The sequence below is a fragment of the Psittacula echo genome (genome assembly GCF_963264785.1).
Source record: "Psittacula echo genome assembly, chromosome: 8".
Classification (NCBI taxonomy): Eukaryota; Metazoa; Chordata; class Aves; order Psittaciformes; family Psittacidae; genus Psittacula; species Psittacula echo.
This window is the reverse complement of record NC_137744.1, coordinates 21,044,076-21,059,274: the sequence shown is the minus strand read 5'-3', so window position 1 is coordinate 21,059,274 and position 15,199 is coordinate 21,044,076.

The window sequence follows — 15,199 nt, the reverse complement described above, 5'->3', positions numbered from 1 at the left end:
TATCAAACTATAGCATTTGGATTCAGGAGGATGTTGCAACAAACCTTGGTAAAAAATGGTTTTTCCTCCTAAACCTTAGTCCTAACCATTTCATTAGCTGAACCTCACTGTAAAGGACAATTAGAAAAAACTCAGCTTCATCATTCATCTTTGGTGACATTATCACTTACACAAAATAATGCAAACTTACCCAAAGCAAACTCGTAAATGCCTCTCATAGAATCACAGACTGGTTTGCGTTTCAAAGACCTTAAGATCATCTAGTTTCAGCCTCCCCCCACAGGCTGGGACACCTTCCACTAGACCAAAATTAGGCTCAAATTCAACCTTAACCTATACTAGGGAACCTAAACACAAGCAACTCCTCCTCACTGACCTCAGACCTCACTCCAGATTTCCTGGATTGGCAGAATACTGCAATAAACCTAACTCAGAAATTTCCCAATCTAACTTCACTTAACCGATTCCCTCATCTGAATCCAAATGATTTGTCCCTGATGAAAACCAAACATTATCTATTCTTCCATACTTACACTCACATGTACCCTAGTAAACCAGCAGTGCTGCAGCAATAAACCTGATTCATAAGTATGTCTTTTCTTCGTCCCTAATCCTATCACTAGCCTTAACGATACCCAGGAGAACAGAATCCAGAAGAAAAACAAACAGTTGTCGTTCATCACTGCTGACAACCTCACTTATCCTACAGTTCCACTCTGTGGAGAAAACAGCATTCAGCCCATCTCAGAAATATCACAAATTCTTAACTCTAGTCATAATCCGTCAACCATCACCCTAGTGCTAACCTTCGCCGTATCAGGGAGCCAACACCTAGAGGGAAGCTGGTATCAGCCCATCAAACATCATGCATTTAAGATGAGTGCAAACTCATCCTGCATTTTCCTGCCCTAGAGAATATAGAAATACATTTGACTTAGAAATGTTTGATTCCCCAGACTTCCCTTATACCTAGCTTTCATTACAACTGAGAAGACCCTTGCTTAGCCAAATACTGAACATCAGGCACTTATTCCTGCTAAGATTTGCAGTTATCCCAAGTTTCTGAGCCTCCAAAAATGTAGCAATAAAATCCATTGATACAGGTGGGTTTTTTTCCACAGCCCACTTTTAGTCACTTCTATGTGACTGGTAGGAATTATTTAATCCATTTTATTTCCTGTCCAAAAGGAAACCTTCAGTCATACATGCTTTCTTTAAACCTAAACCTGAACACTAATTCCAGCCTTAACTGTCAACTATACGTGTGTGACTAAGGCAGAGAAGAAAACGTATCAGTCATTCATTTTGCTTGACAAAAGACCTACAAACCTCCTGCAAATGCTATGTTCTTCTGTGCCTAGAGGACAAAAAAGCATCAATCGTTTCTCACTACTGACACTTTCTCTTATATTTCCAGTCCATGCAGAATGTGGAATTAAAATCAGTTCATACACGATTCCTTTCCAAACATCAATCTAAATCATAACCTTTTACTCCAAACTGAACTAGTCTTGACATTGGTACTTGCACAAAAAGCCCCCTCTACCAGCGTTACATGCATCTCTAGCTTCCTCACCTTCTAGAATGCAGCTTTAAACCCAGCTCCTCCATCTGTGACCTCAACTCTAACAACAGCCCCACACATAGCTGTACCCTATACTGGAGCCCTCAGGACAAAGCTGGAAAGGATTTGTCAGTCTCTTGTCTCTGCTGGTAACTCCGCTCACCCCTGGCTTCTGAGTGTCACTGAATGAAACACAAATGCAATGTATGAACACATTTTTCCCCCACCTTTAGTGCTGGTTAGGCTTCTTTTGACCAAGACTGAACACCAGCCTTCAGCCCCTGCAGTCAATAGTGTCCACCTTAGATTCGAGGCCACACAGAATACAGAACAGCCTTGATAATTTAATGTTGTATCTTCTCCAAAGCGCCAACCCTGCTCTTCATTAGATATTTAATCACAGCAAGAACTCACATTAAACCCAACACCTGTTATAAATCCTTGCCAATACTCGCACTCATCCTACTTTTCTCAGCTGCAGACTGCAGTGACAAGCTAAATATATAAACCTTGATTTTCCCACACTCAGGCTGGCACCTACTTCTAACTTTAAAGTCAGTTATGTGCCATAAGTGGTACCTACAGCGAAATTACTCATTAGCTGCACTTCCCCACTGACACATAGGCTCACCCCAGACTTCCAGACTTTGCAGAGATATTAGCTTCTCTACCAAGGATGCCACTGCATGTATATGTGTTTATGCATACATACACATGTATATGTAGAGTACAATACAGTGCTTTTCCCCCTCATTCTATCCTTAATGTACGACCATAGCCAGAAGAAGGTTTATGTGGTTCAAGGAGAATGAGATGTGAGGTAAAACACTGGTATCCAACTATTTCTGTGGAGACAACAGTCTCCAGGATGGTTAAATGCCTGCTGGTAATTTGTTTTATAGGAACTGCTGTGCCAGAAAAGCACAGCCATCCATTGTGCTGCTCCTCTGCTAGGGCCTGGCAATGCCTGAAGTTGTGCTGACTCTCGGGGTCCTGGAGTAAACTTTGTTTTGGTGGGAACAGGGACTATTCAAGTTTTATAATGAAAGATTGAATTCTTGGCCTTTCCCAGTGGATGGAAAAGCAGAAAAATCAGTGTTTTTCAGCAGTGCTCGGTCATTTTTCAGTCTGAGCAGGAAAATGCAGAGCTGATGGGACAATCCTCCTTATCACCTTGTGACTTCTTCACATTTTCTGTGCCCTGTGATACAGGCAACTGGACAAAGTTATGAGGACAAAACTGTGAGTGTCCACCCATTTCTCTGCATAGATGAATCAGCTAAATTGCAAAGTTATAGCACTGTTATGTGATCAGGAATACATTAACTATTCCTCTTATTGAACTCTGAGGGCTGTTGCTCATTACTCTGATGGAGGATCTATTCCACATTATAGATGAGGCATTTCTAAACAATCTTGCATCTCATATATAACTCAAGGAATGTAAACCTAATGATAAACACAGAATATCAAATAATCAATGGAACACTCACACTGAACTGCTCTGCAAACAGTTTATTCACCAGATCAAATAAAAACTATTAATTGAGCAAGTTTGAACAAACACATCCGTAACAGTCTTGATCTCCTCAGACAATCTGCAAACAGTTTAAATGAGCTCAGTCACACTAGTTCCTCTTCACAAAACCTTCCTCTTTGAACCTGCTTACTGACAGATCTCTTTTACCTCTAGCTGAAGACATCTATAGGGTACGAAAGTGACAAATGATGAGATGGAGCTGCTGCAGTAGTCACACAGCACACTAATGTGAGAGCAGACCCCCAAGCTTGGTGTGACCTGCCACATTCCAACCTCGGGTGCTCATTCTACACAGATGTGCATTTACTTATGCAAACCCACGCAGCTCTGCCTGCAAATTTTCTCACTTATTTGCTATCATGACCTACCTACAACAAGAAAGTACAAGAAACGTAATCAAATGCAAGAAAAGCAATATACAGTAAATCACACCAAGCCCACTTACTCAGTGGTCCACACTGAACAGTCAGGTCAGCTTTACCATTTCTTCTCTTAACATTAGCTTTGACTTTTGAGCTAATGCTTTTCCTTTTGAGTGAAGCGATTGTCAGGTAAACCATCTAACCATGAGGCGCACCACACACTAGCAGCCAAAGTCTTCTAGAAGACAAACAAAAGCACTTACCTGCTCCCATCTAACTGCATTTAGTAAGCTACCAAGAACACAATCAGCCAAAACATCACACTAACATCGCAATCTCGCAGCTTTCATTTAGGATGTCTGACCACTCAGTGTTTTTGTTAATGTACTGAGTGGCAATAGTTAGAGCCAAAGGACAGGGAGCTGGACTTCAGGTGCAATAGCAGATCTTTTCTGAATATGTATCTTGCATTATGCACAAAGAACAGAATAATCACAGCTTACACAGAACAGCACTTACATGGCATGAATGTCAATCAGCTCAGGTAATGCATGACTTTCAAATTATCAGATGAAAGTAGATTTTTTTTATTATCAGTCACATGAAAAATTAATTATTATTGCCATTTTCTGCAAGCTATCATAGGCTTCCTGTATCAAAATAGGTTTATGTGTCTTATTTCAAGAGATGGGGTCTTTTCCAATTACTTCATTTTCTATTGGCTGTGTGGAGACTTCAGAGCAGCCTTTCAGTATCTGAAGGGGGCTACAAGGATGCTGGAGAGGGACTCTTCATCAGGGACTGTATCGATAGGACAAGGGGCGATGGGTTCAAACTGAAACAGGGGAAGTTCAGGTTGGATCTAAGGAAGAAGTTCTTTACTGTGAGGGTGGTGCTGCAACAGAGAAGCTGTGGCTGCCCCATCCCTGGCAGTGTTCAAGGCCAGGTTGGACACAGGGGCTTGGAGCAAGCTGCTCTAGTGGAAGGTGTCCCTGCTTGTGGCAGCGGTTGGAACTGGATGAGCTTTAAGGTCCCTTCCAACCCAAACCATTCTGCAATTCTATGATTTCTTTTTTTGAGGACACAGGAAAGGGAGTTTGTGAAGCATCTCTGGGTTCCACACCATTTCAGAAATTAATTACTCCACCTTTTAAAAGCTGCTGAAAGTTGCCTGAGAACTCCCTAACTTGTCAGGATTCACATGCTAAGCACATAAAAGTGAGCATTTTCAAGCTGAGCAGCAGGCATATATTAAGAATCAGCACTGATAGCTATTAAGAGCAGGTGAGAGTTAATGGCACACATCTCAGGGATTTTTTTTTTCAGACTACATAGATTTTTGACAAAAAATCCCCACATTTGCTAAAGAGAACAGGAGCTGCTGGGAGACTCTGAAATTTAATTTCTGTTGTGAACAGCGCTGAAGAATGCAAAGCGCATCCTTATTCCAGAGATCTATCACCCGCAGCATCAGTATGCGACTCACTCATCATTAGAGTGAAACATTTCAGTTTGCTGTCTCTAGGTCTAACTTATTTTCAAAATACTCAAGTCTTTCTGCTTTTTCTTATCTTTCCTTTTTTTTTTTGGGGGGGGGGGGGATGTGTAAAGGGTTGGCTCATAAATAAGCAGCTCAGGCAGAATGCTATGAAGCAGAAGAGCAAACCATGAAATTAATTTAGTAAGCAAAGCAAACCTTAATATCGAGGTAAGACAAATTAAAAGAGATTGTCAAGTTAAGAAACCTGCAAAGAGGGACGGGCACATTCCCGAGTGCTAGACTTGGTTCAAGGCTTTTCAGTGGAAAAATATACTTTTGTAAAAGAAGGTTTTTGTCTTTTGCAGAGAAGTAACAACTTTGGCAAAGCACATTTTAAAAGCGAAAACGTGATGTCCAGAAAATGTAGCTTTCAGTGGATGGTTTGCATCTTTCAGTACATGGAAAAGAGTAAATAAGCTGCGGCTCTGTTTTTCCTCACTATATGGAATTTCTTGCTGTCTGAAAAAAAACCCCAAGTATAAGAAAGCAAGAGGAAACACAGTGTTGGAATTGCATGTGGTCTGCCGGCAGATGGAAAAGAGTGAAATAAGAGGGAGAAAAGTTCTCCCCCTTCCCCCATCCTCCCCTTGTCCTTTTAATTCTCACACAGGAAGAAAGTTGCTTCTCAGGAAAATTTTCAGTGAGGTTTTCTCTAAAAATCCCCATGGGAGAATTCTCATTTCTACTCAGCTCCATTGAGAGTCATTCTCATCCCTTGAGATAAGCTTGCCTTTTGCCTATGCCACGCTGCTCTACAGATTCTTGACTATGACAAATGCTTAAGACAGTGATTTTATAGCCCCATTTACTTCATTGGCATTTTCAAGCACTGAACTTCAGGGACAAACATCAATTTCCACTTATTTATTAATAATTGAGATTACCTATAGGAGCCTTTTCCCTTAACCTCCCCCATGAACAGAGAGGGGTGAGACAGCTGTGCAGGAGTTGAGCCTTTCTTTGCCCCCTCCGATGTTCACAGCTTTATTCCAGCAAGGCTCACATAGCCAGGTTATATCTGAAGAAGAGAAGAAAAATGAGGGCAAAAAACCCAGTCAGGTTCTCTGATGTACTGCTCCTTTCCGGGTAGCTACGCTGTACTATGATGTACTGCTTTCAAAAGCTGGCTACTGCTGCTTTAAGAATAAAGATAAAGGACTCACAGAGGTTTCAGATGGGAGAAGTGCAATGTTTTAAACAGCAACAGGTCGTTCTTTGCTCCTACAAGACACTGGAATTTCACAGCTGACTGTGGAAGCCCAGTGCACATGCCTGCATGCATTCAGAGATGCCCAAGACATTAAAAAGTCAGCTTTTCCATATTGTACCCTATATACAGGATGCTTTCCCCAGCCAGACTGTAAAGATATTAATATGTCTGCCTTTAACTTCCTTTCCAAGGTATCAGGAGGCCAATTCTTATAAAGCTAAAATGGGTGACCTGTGTGAATCGGTGATATTGATTTTTCTTCCCTTTTTGGTTTAAGTGTATTTAACAAGAGACAACTTTAAAATGAACAATAGCAAGTGATCATACTCATAACCAGTGTATTTTTATATGGCACACTGCTGAGCCCAGGTCAATATTATTTAACTCCCAGCAGGACTCGATAGCTCAGGATCGGTGACCAGGCTGTAGAGCTGTTGACTGGCTCACCAGGAGTGCAGGCAGAGCAAGCTCACAGCTGCCTTCACATCACTGTGTGAAGGCACAAATTCCCTGTAACTCGTGTCCCCAGCGCTGTGATCTCTGCACTTTCTACTGATTTTCCAGTTGTGAATACCCATTTCTTTGCACACAAGAGGAGGAAAAAGTCTCTATTAAAATGCATCTAAATAATATCATATGGTCACAGGTATTTGAGCTGGACACCTCCCAAAAAATGGAAACAACCTAAAAGCAGACAACAGAAACAAAGCAGATGCCATGGCACTTCAACCACAGAAAGTAGGAATTAAAGAGGGAATTTCAAGGCATTCTGCATCAGAAAACTTGTCACCCTGTCGTACTTCTCTGAAAGGTGAGGAGAACATGGGGAAGGCCTCAGAGACTCAGGATCTGGCACAGCTCTGGCATCCCTGTGTGCCGTTTTCAGCGTTCTCACATTTGAATGAGGCACAAAACCTGTTTTATGAACGTATAATGATGATGATAATGCTTTGCACTTCAAAAGCTGCTTCTCTTATACAGTCTGAAAGATTAACGAATGAGACTTCACAAACGTGTGCTAGTTAGCATTTAACTGATCACAGTGTTTACACTGGCACACACATCTTTATTCTTGAGAAATTATTTCACTGAAAGCTTCAGTAAATTGCCGAGAAGAGGGAATTAGACTCATCAAGGGCCAAATCCTGCCTGCTATCTTCATACCAATTCATCAGAACCAATTCCTGAGAGCGTCAGGATTTGGTCCTAACCATTTCCCATAAGCAGCAGCACATTTCCCAGTTTATTTTCCTTTCTCTTATATCCTCATATACTATAATCTTCTTTTGACTCATTCCCTCTCTATTGATTTGATATCATTATTTCTTTTTCTTTCTCTTGTGATAGCAACTGTGCCTGAGCAGACTGAAGCGAGAGCAGCAGCTGAATTGCTTTCCTTGGCTGCTGAGTTTTCTTTTAAGCTGAAAGTATTCCAAAATCTACAGCATATCTGTCAAGCAGAAACCACAGCATGCAAATCAATAGACATGCCTAGGCTGCTAAGAGCAAAACTCTTGACAATCCCAAAATAGAGCTTGAAAACATGTCTTGGTGCATGGTGATTTCTTGCTCTCCCCCCAATGACCACATAGACTTGTTATCCTTGCTCTGACTCCAGCTCCAGCAGCACTCAGCCAGCCAGTCCTGGTTACAAACTACAGGCTGCTCTTTATTCTCAGATCTAAGCTATTTTAGTCATTACTGATCTGCAGGAGAATGTTTTTTGCTCCTGAGTGTTCAGCTCCTCTGAGACATTCAAACTCATTTGAAATACTTAGAGAAAATGTAAAGGACAGAGGGGAGGATGGTGCTGTCTGCAGAGACCTGCCAGACTAACCTCGCAAAAACATATCCATCACAAACACTAATCTTCCCCTGAAAACTAAAGCAGGTGTTTCCTTCCCTTTTCCTCCTGTTCACAAATGGTAGCCCAATTCTGTCCTGCTCACTCAGGCACAACTCCCAGTGAAATCCCTCTCCCTCTCTCAAGTTGAGAAACGTTGTCTCAGAAAACAGGACAATATGTCTGTATTGACTGGGGGTGACAAGCCTCATTTTCCCTTGCTATCATCATAATGTCTCTGATTAAAGTAAAATAACTCAAAAGATACATCTAAGTGGCAAACACAGCTGGGTGAATAAAGAACTATTACTGAACTACTCTGGATCTAAGAGCCATAGAGCTAGTAAATGCCGTATCTACCTGGGCAGGCACGGGCAGTTAACATGCTAGTGTTCAACTGGCCCTGTCCTTGCTTCCAGCTGCCCTGGGACAGTGCAGATGCTTAACCCCCATCAGCCTGCTCACCCTGTCACTGCTGTTGCTCCGGGCAATTGTGCACTTTTGTTTCTAGTGAGCGAAATACAAGTAGAGTTTCCAGACACTATTACCCACATTTGCCTTTCCAATCTCCATTATTCTGCTAGGTTCATGAGCAATCATGAAACCATGATTGCAACCAGACTTTCAGCCCAGTATACTCCAAGCAAAAGGAGAGCAAAGTAAGAAATTCCTGGTCCTTCAAGAAGAGGATGACAAAAGGGTGGGTGCAAGCAGAAGAGTAAACTGTGTGAGGGGAAGAAAATTGTCCTAAGATTGCAGGTAATATCTTACAGGATGCCTTGCAACATACTACAAAAGATCCCCTCTTTGTAAACCATGTGTATAGTACAGTGCATAAAAAATTTCTTTGAAAAGAGACATACCACACTAAAAGGTATAAATATGCTTAATACGCCTTGTTCGGATACCTATAATACGTCAAGATCAGAGCATCTTCTTATTATTGTGCTAAGAACTCTAATGACAACACTGAACAGAACCTACTTGTAGGTCCCCACTACTAGTGAGTGGGGAGACATTGAGGAGTCCACACCAGGCCCAGAGAAAGAGACTGACACCTCTCCTTGGCTACAGCAAGAGCCACTAAATGCAGCAGTTAAGGTGGCTGCAATTAATGTCCTTTTAAAAAGCTGCAATGGCAATACTGCCACTCTGAGAGATGAATACGATGGTAAGACCACTAATGAGAGAGCTAATTGATTCAGCAGGTAGAGTAGTAATGAAGAATCATCTACTGGAAGCCTAAATCAGATCATCTGACACCTGCAGAGTATGAGTGTGGCTCGTCCAAAGTAGTGGGCCTGCTGTTAGCCTATTAATAATTTCATTGTTCATTTCTCGCTTCTTAATCTATTTGTTTCATTCAACTTTGTGTGTTTGATTAAAAAGGCAAGCAAACAAACAAACAGCCACACGATGAAATGATGACATTTCACAACAGCCACCCCTCTTGATTAATGCCATTTTCAACTCCTTGCAATGAATCAAGTAATCTGGTATTTACTAGATCCTAAGCATTTTTCTTTCCCAGGCTAGAAATGGGGCACCCTCAGGGGATCGTTGTAGCTGATACATTGTCGGTTTATATCCTATTTTCTATATTGGTGTTTTGAAGTACTGTGGATTTTAGTTTTGCCAGAAATGTGTTCATTTTTCCTGGTGTTATCACCAATTTCCTCAGGTGACCAAAGAAGACTGAATTAAAATTCTATCAGGCCAACTGCAACCTCTAATCATGGCAGAGAGCCTGTATGTGGATAAAGCCTACCTGGTAAGAAATTGAACATCTGTGTTGTTTTCCTACTAGAAAGGGTGGGTTTATAAGCGTAGAAAAACAACCCAAGTTTTCATCCTGTCATCAAAATCTAAATCAGGCAGCGGTGTCTGTCAGAGAGTCGCCTGCTACAAGACATTGTGGCCATTGTGCACATTTCATTAAGATATAATCCTGCAGCACTTTATAACCCTGATTCAGAATAGCCAAGTATCAATATCTTAAGAGTCATTGCAGAGAAAGAAGCACAGCTGAGAATTCCCATTGTGTGAAGGATGCACTTATCCTTGGGAAGCAAGTAAACATTCTTGCCTCTCAAATAAAGTATGTCAATAAGCACATCATAAAGTACTGACCCTGGAAGGTACCCAGTATTTTTGGCTTCATTGAGTTGTTTCCACTGGGAGACAGAGTTGCTTGTATGAAGCAGGTATATATCCAGTGTATAGACAAAATGCTCCTGTAAATCCAAATGGAGAAAAAGAAATCCTGACAACGATCATGAGTTTCTTGTTCAGAAACCCAAGCCCACAAACCATCCAGCTCCTGTGTCAAAAGGAACTACTCTCAAGCTTATTGGGGGGGGCAATACTCTCTGCTTTTGAGATCTGACACACTTCACTCACCACCCACCATCCTACTGCACCTGCAGCAAGGCCTAGGGAAATCTTTATTCAAGTGTTTTGTAAATCAGACCTCTCTGTGCTGTTCAGTGATTTGGATGATAAATCTGACTTCTTCAGCTATCCTAAAATTAACAGTCTATACCCACTCCCCTGTTTAATACAAAAGAACAGCAGCTGCTAAAACCCAGCCTGCTTCACTGAGGTTTACAATGAAATATCTACTTTTTATTCCTCAACAACCAACAGCATGTCAAGGGAGAAAAATTCCATGATAGAAAAAAAAGGGTCATCATAGAGCAGTTGAGGCTTTATCAGTGATGGAAACTTTTAAATCATTGTTAAGTCCCAAATCAGACTTTCCAGCCTTTAATCTCTATTCCAACTCAGGTGTCAATTCAGTACACTGCTTTACTCCAAGCTTTACATATACCAGTACATCTGTGTCTACTTACCACCCATTTGCAAATTAAGTGAACCAAATTCCATTTTTCTTTGCAATCAAAAGGCCAAAGGTGTACATTAGCATTTTCTTGTTGTGACACTGCCAGCTTAAGCTGACCCACACCCCGCGATACATAGCCTTCCCCTGTTCCCAGCACGCAGTGGACCAGTATAACTGGTTTTGATGCTGTGTTCTGAACTGGATCAAGGCATGGATCCAGATTACAAATAAACACTTTTCTGGCTCTCCTGTGCCGTGTAGAATTTCACTGATCTGGTTCAGTACCTGCACCCCTGAGCAGTTGGGTGTCACAACAGACAGTGTGGCACGGAGATGGGTACAAACTGCTGAAGCCAGTACTGCCACCAAAAGAGCTGTTTGTCAAACTACAGCTTTAAGATACAAACCAAAGCCATTTCACAGCTTTCTACTGCCACTCTGAAAGATGCTTTCGTAAAGAACAGCCTGTCAATATCCTATTTGCTCTCCAGTTCAAAAAGGTGGGGTTTTGTTTGTTTGCTTTAGCATGACAAACTACGCTCCTATTGCCACACTATAATCTGGAGAGCAACTCCCTGGGGTGTCAGCGGAGGTATGTAAGATCAGTCCACTGCAGCTTTAGAGTCTCTCATTCATTTGCTGGTGATGCTGCATGCCACAGTGCTATCCTTTCTGTTCCCCTCCTTCCCTGTCAGGCAGACACTGCTTTTTCTCACTGCCCTCTCATGTGTTTCCTTTATTACCCTGGTTGCACTGCCATTTATCTGAGTTTGGCCTTTCTCATGTATCTCCCAATTGTCATTTCCAGTTTACAGTCACTGTTCCTGGGTTTGGAGGAAGTCTGTCTCAAACGCTGAACATTTTGCTATAGCAAGGTAGTGTCTGCAGGGACACTCACAGCTTCTGCTCTTCGTGCCTTCCAGAAATGTTTCTTTAATAACACACATAAATATTAAAAGAAGAGAAGGAATATTGGGAGGAAGAGAAGGAGGGTTTTGTTATTTTTTCTGACCCAATTTCCATCCATCACTTCAATTAGGTTCTCAGAGAAAGATGATCTTCTGCATCCTTTTTCCCTCTGATACCTTCTGCACAACTCCATATGGATCTTCGAAAAATCCTGTCGGGCTCAACCTTCTCTCCCTGTTCCCTGTCTGCATGAGTGCCCTATTTCTATTCCTTATTTCTTAGTAATTGTATTCAAACACTCTCTTTGTTCTTTGTTTGCTAACCTGCTTTTTTTTTTTCCTCTAGTCAGCTTATCTCTTTTTTAGTCCTTTTGATTAAAGTTCTCAATTCATTTAGTATCTTTCTGTTTCTCCCCAGTCCTTCTAAAGTGAAACTACAAAGCACTGCAGGGAATGCTTGTATTTACCTCCCAATTCTCTTAGCCAGGCTTTCAGGCTGACTTGTGAGCTGCACACTACTTTCGAACTACTAAAAGTTTCCAGTCCTACACTGAGCCATTTTACTCTTCCCTTCCCGTTCTCCTTTGGCAATAGCGACATCTTTACTTTCTACCCCCATCACAATCTTTTAGACTCATGATTTGCTGCTGCTGAAGTCTTTTCCTGCTGATCAGGTAAACTGAATAACCTGCACAATTTGGAGTGAACGTCTCCGTTCACTGGCAGCAGAACTGCGGCAGGAGCGGCGAGGTGGCAGGTTGCTACACCGTGCTTTTCTCAACACACATAATGTCGCAGGTTTTCATCCACTGTCTGTCTGAGGTAGCAAGGAAATTGGACAAGTGTTAGACTGTAACTCTCCTTGGATTTGTCTTAGCTTTTAAAACAAAATCCAGGGGAAACAGCACACAAGTGTGCATCACAGTCAGCCTGGTCTGATTTGGGCTCTTATCATTGTTCCAAATGACCGTTTTTCTCTCTTCCACAGGCAACATCCTGGTATGCAGCCCAGATGTGTTTCTACCCACCACCACATCAATACCGGCAACTTCATCGTTCCATTTTCACTGAAGTTGCTTAGTAACAGAAGATGAGGGAAAAGCGTGTCCAGACTGCACTGCAATGTCTTATCTTCAGGGTCATTGAAAAAGATGGACTAATGGACCACCAAAGTGACAATGTTGTTCACATTTGAATCACTGCATCCATTTGATACTCCTTAAAGAGCTTTTAGAAGAATATTTTTGTCATATTTCATTACAGCACATATATTTCTATGTGAATGCCCTTTGACTACGCCACATACAAGAAATAACGAAGAATTCTCTTATTTTATATTTTCCACACGGCATTCTCACCATCTTGGTAAATATACAGGATGAGTTTCCATGCTTTGGGCAGGCACACTTGAAATCGTTTTATAGTATCGTTTTGAAAGTGAACTTACAGTCTATTAAAAGGACAGGCAATCTCAGAATTTTTAATAGAGTGGACCTGAGCTTCATAAAGATACAATGGCATGGATGAGTTCTCTCACTACTATGATCCTGAGAACGATCTCCACTCCCACAACGACCATATAAAATCATTCAAAAGCAGTACTGCATTAAGAAAGGGCGAAGATGGGATTTTCAGCTGTGGTCTAACTCTGCAGTTCATGAAAGGCAAACAGCAAGAGCATCATAGTGCTTCCAAAAGCTACTGCAAGATTTTTAATTATCTTTCAAGAAAATTCTGCATTAAAAACCACACAAACCAAACCAAAACCAAATCAAAAGGTCATAAAGAAAGGTCAACAGGCACCATTTGCGATCTCCAATATCCAGACTAGAGTTAGGATAAAGTCAGCTCAGAACTCTTCAGCAATGCAATCAAAGCTGAATTTTACAACCATGTCCTTCCCTTTGATCTTGTAGTAAGGAAAACATCCCTCCTCTAATGCCTATCTTTACAAAAACTCAGTCCCTACAGCAACTAGCTCATTGCACCTAAAGACAACAGCAGCAGCCATCAGAGGCAGAAAGCAGAAGAAAGGGAGGATGCATGGAGTGACAGCGCTTGTCATTCCAAGTCACCATTATGCATGATACTGTCCTGGAGAAGGCTGAACCTGCCTGCCCGTGGTAAGTGAATTTTTGGTTTGTTCGCTTGTGCACACAGCTTTGCTTTGCCTGTGAAACTGTTTCATCTCAGCCCAAAAGATTTCTCAGCTCTTCCAATTCTCTTCCCATCCCACAAAAGGGCAGAGAGCGAGTGACTGAGGTTAAATCACAACAGGCGTGGTTTTCCCACTCACTGCGGTGACAGCACACAACCGTGCACTCCCCACAGCCCCAGCAACAGGACAAGCAGAGGGGTAAGAGCAGGCAGAATGGAGCTGGCTGCACCAACACCAGCTCAGCAGCCTCCTAGTGCAGATGCTGTGCTCTCAGCATGGGGAAAGCTTAGCCAGCTCTCTGCCCTCTATATATAGGTAGGCTGCAATTTTGGGGCTCCTTATGTAGGTGCAGTGTGGTGGCAGTAAATGGCTTAACCCATAGGGTGAGTTACATACTTTGACTGCCTTGCAGTATGACAGTATGAACAACCTTTGCCAGTTCTGGTTGATCCATACCCATGAAAGATTTCTCCTACTTTTATACAGATGCAAGCGGGTGATGGGAATAAATATCAAATATGTGCTTGAATCTAAGAGATAGGTAACTATTACAAACACAGCTTTCATTTATTCTGCTAACAATGAATAATAAACAGCACTTTTAAAAGACGAGTGCTGGGTTTGGGTTTGGATGCCTTTTTGTTTTGAAAAGGAGAACTATGCCTGTATATCATTACAGGATACTTATGGTCTGTGTAAGACTACCTCTTGATCATTAGTTTGGTTTTTATTTTTATGTTTGAATCTTAAGAGGAAATGTGTTGCTGCTCCGCAGCACTACTTATTCAACATCCCCAAATCCCCAAGGCAAAGGGTTTGGTTAGACACAAGCTGTCAGAGCACAGATCATAATTATACTGAAAGGGAAGGGTTTTAAAATTCAAGATTAAGGAAAAATGTGATCTGAAATACACAATTTGACTAAGAACTTAGAAGTGGATGGTCAGAACTCCACAGGAATATCTCTAAATACTTAAGGGTGCATTACGCAAGGCCTTGCATTATGCCTTTATCATTACTCCCAACCTCAGTATCGGAGCAGAAAATATGTGTGATAACAAATTACTCCTATAAACCCTAGCTAGCAGTCGATACTTCTATTGGATGTTTCCCTCTGGATTCTTTAGAAACTATAGCCTGTATGTTGCAGAATGGTAAGTGCTTTATCTGTACGGAGATTACAAGAGTAGTTTTACTTGATAAATACATCTGAATTTGGCCCAATGAAGAAA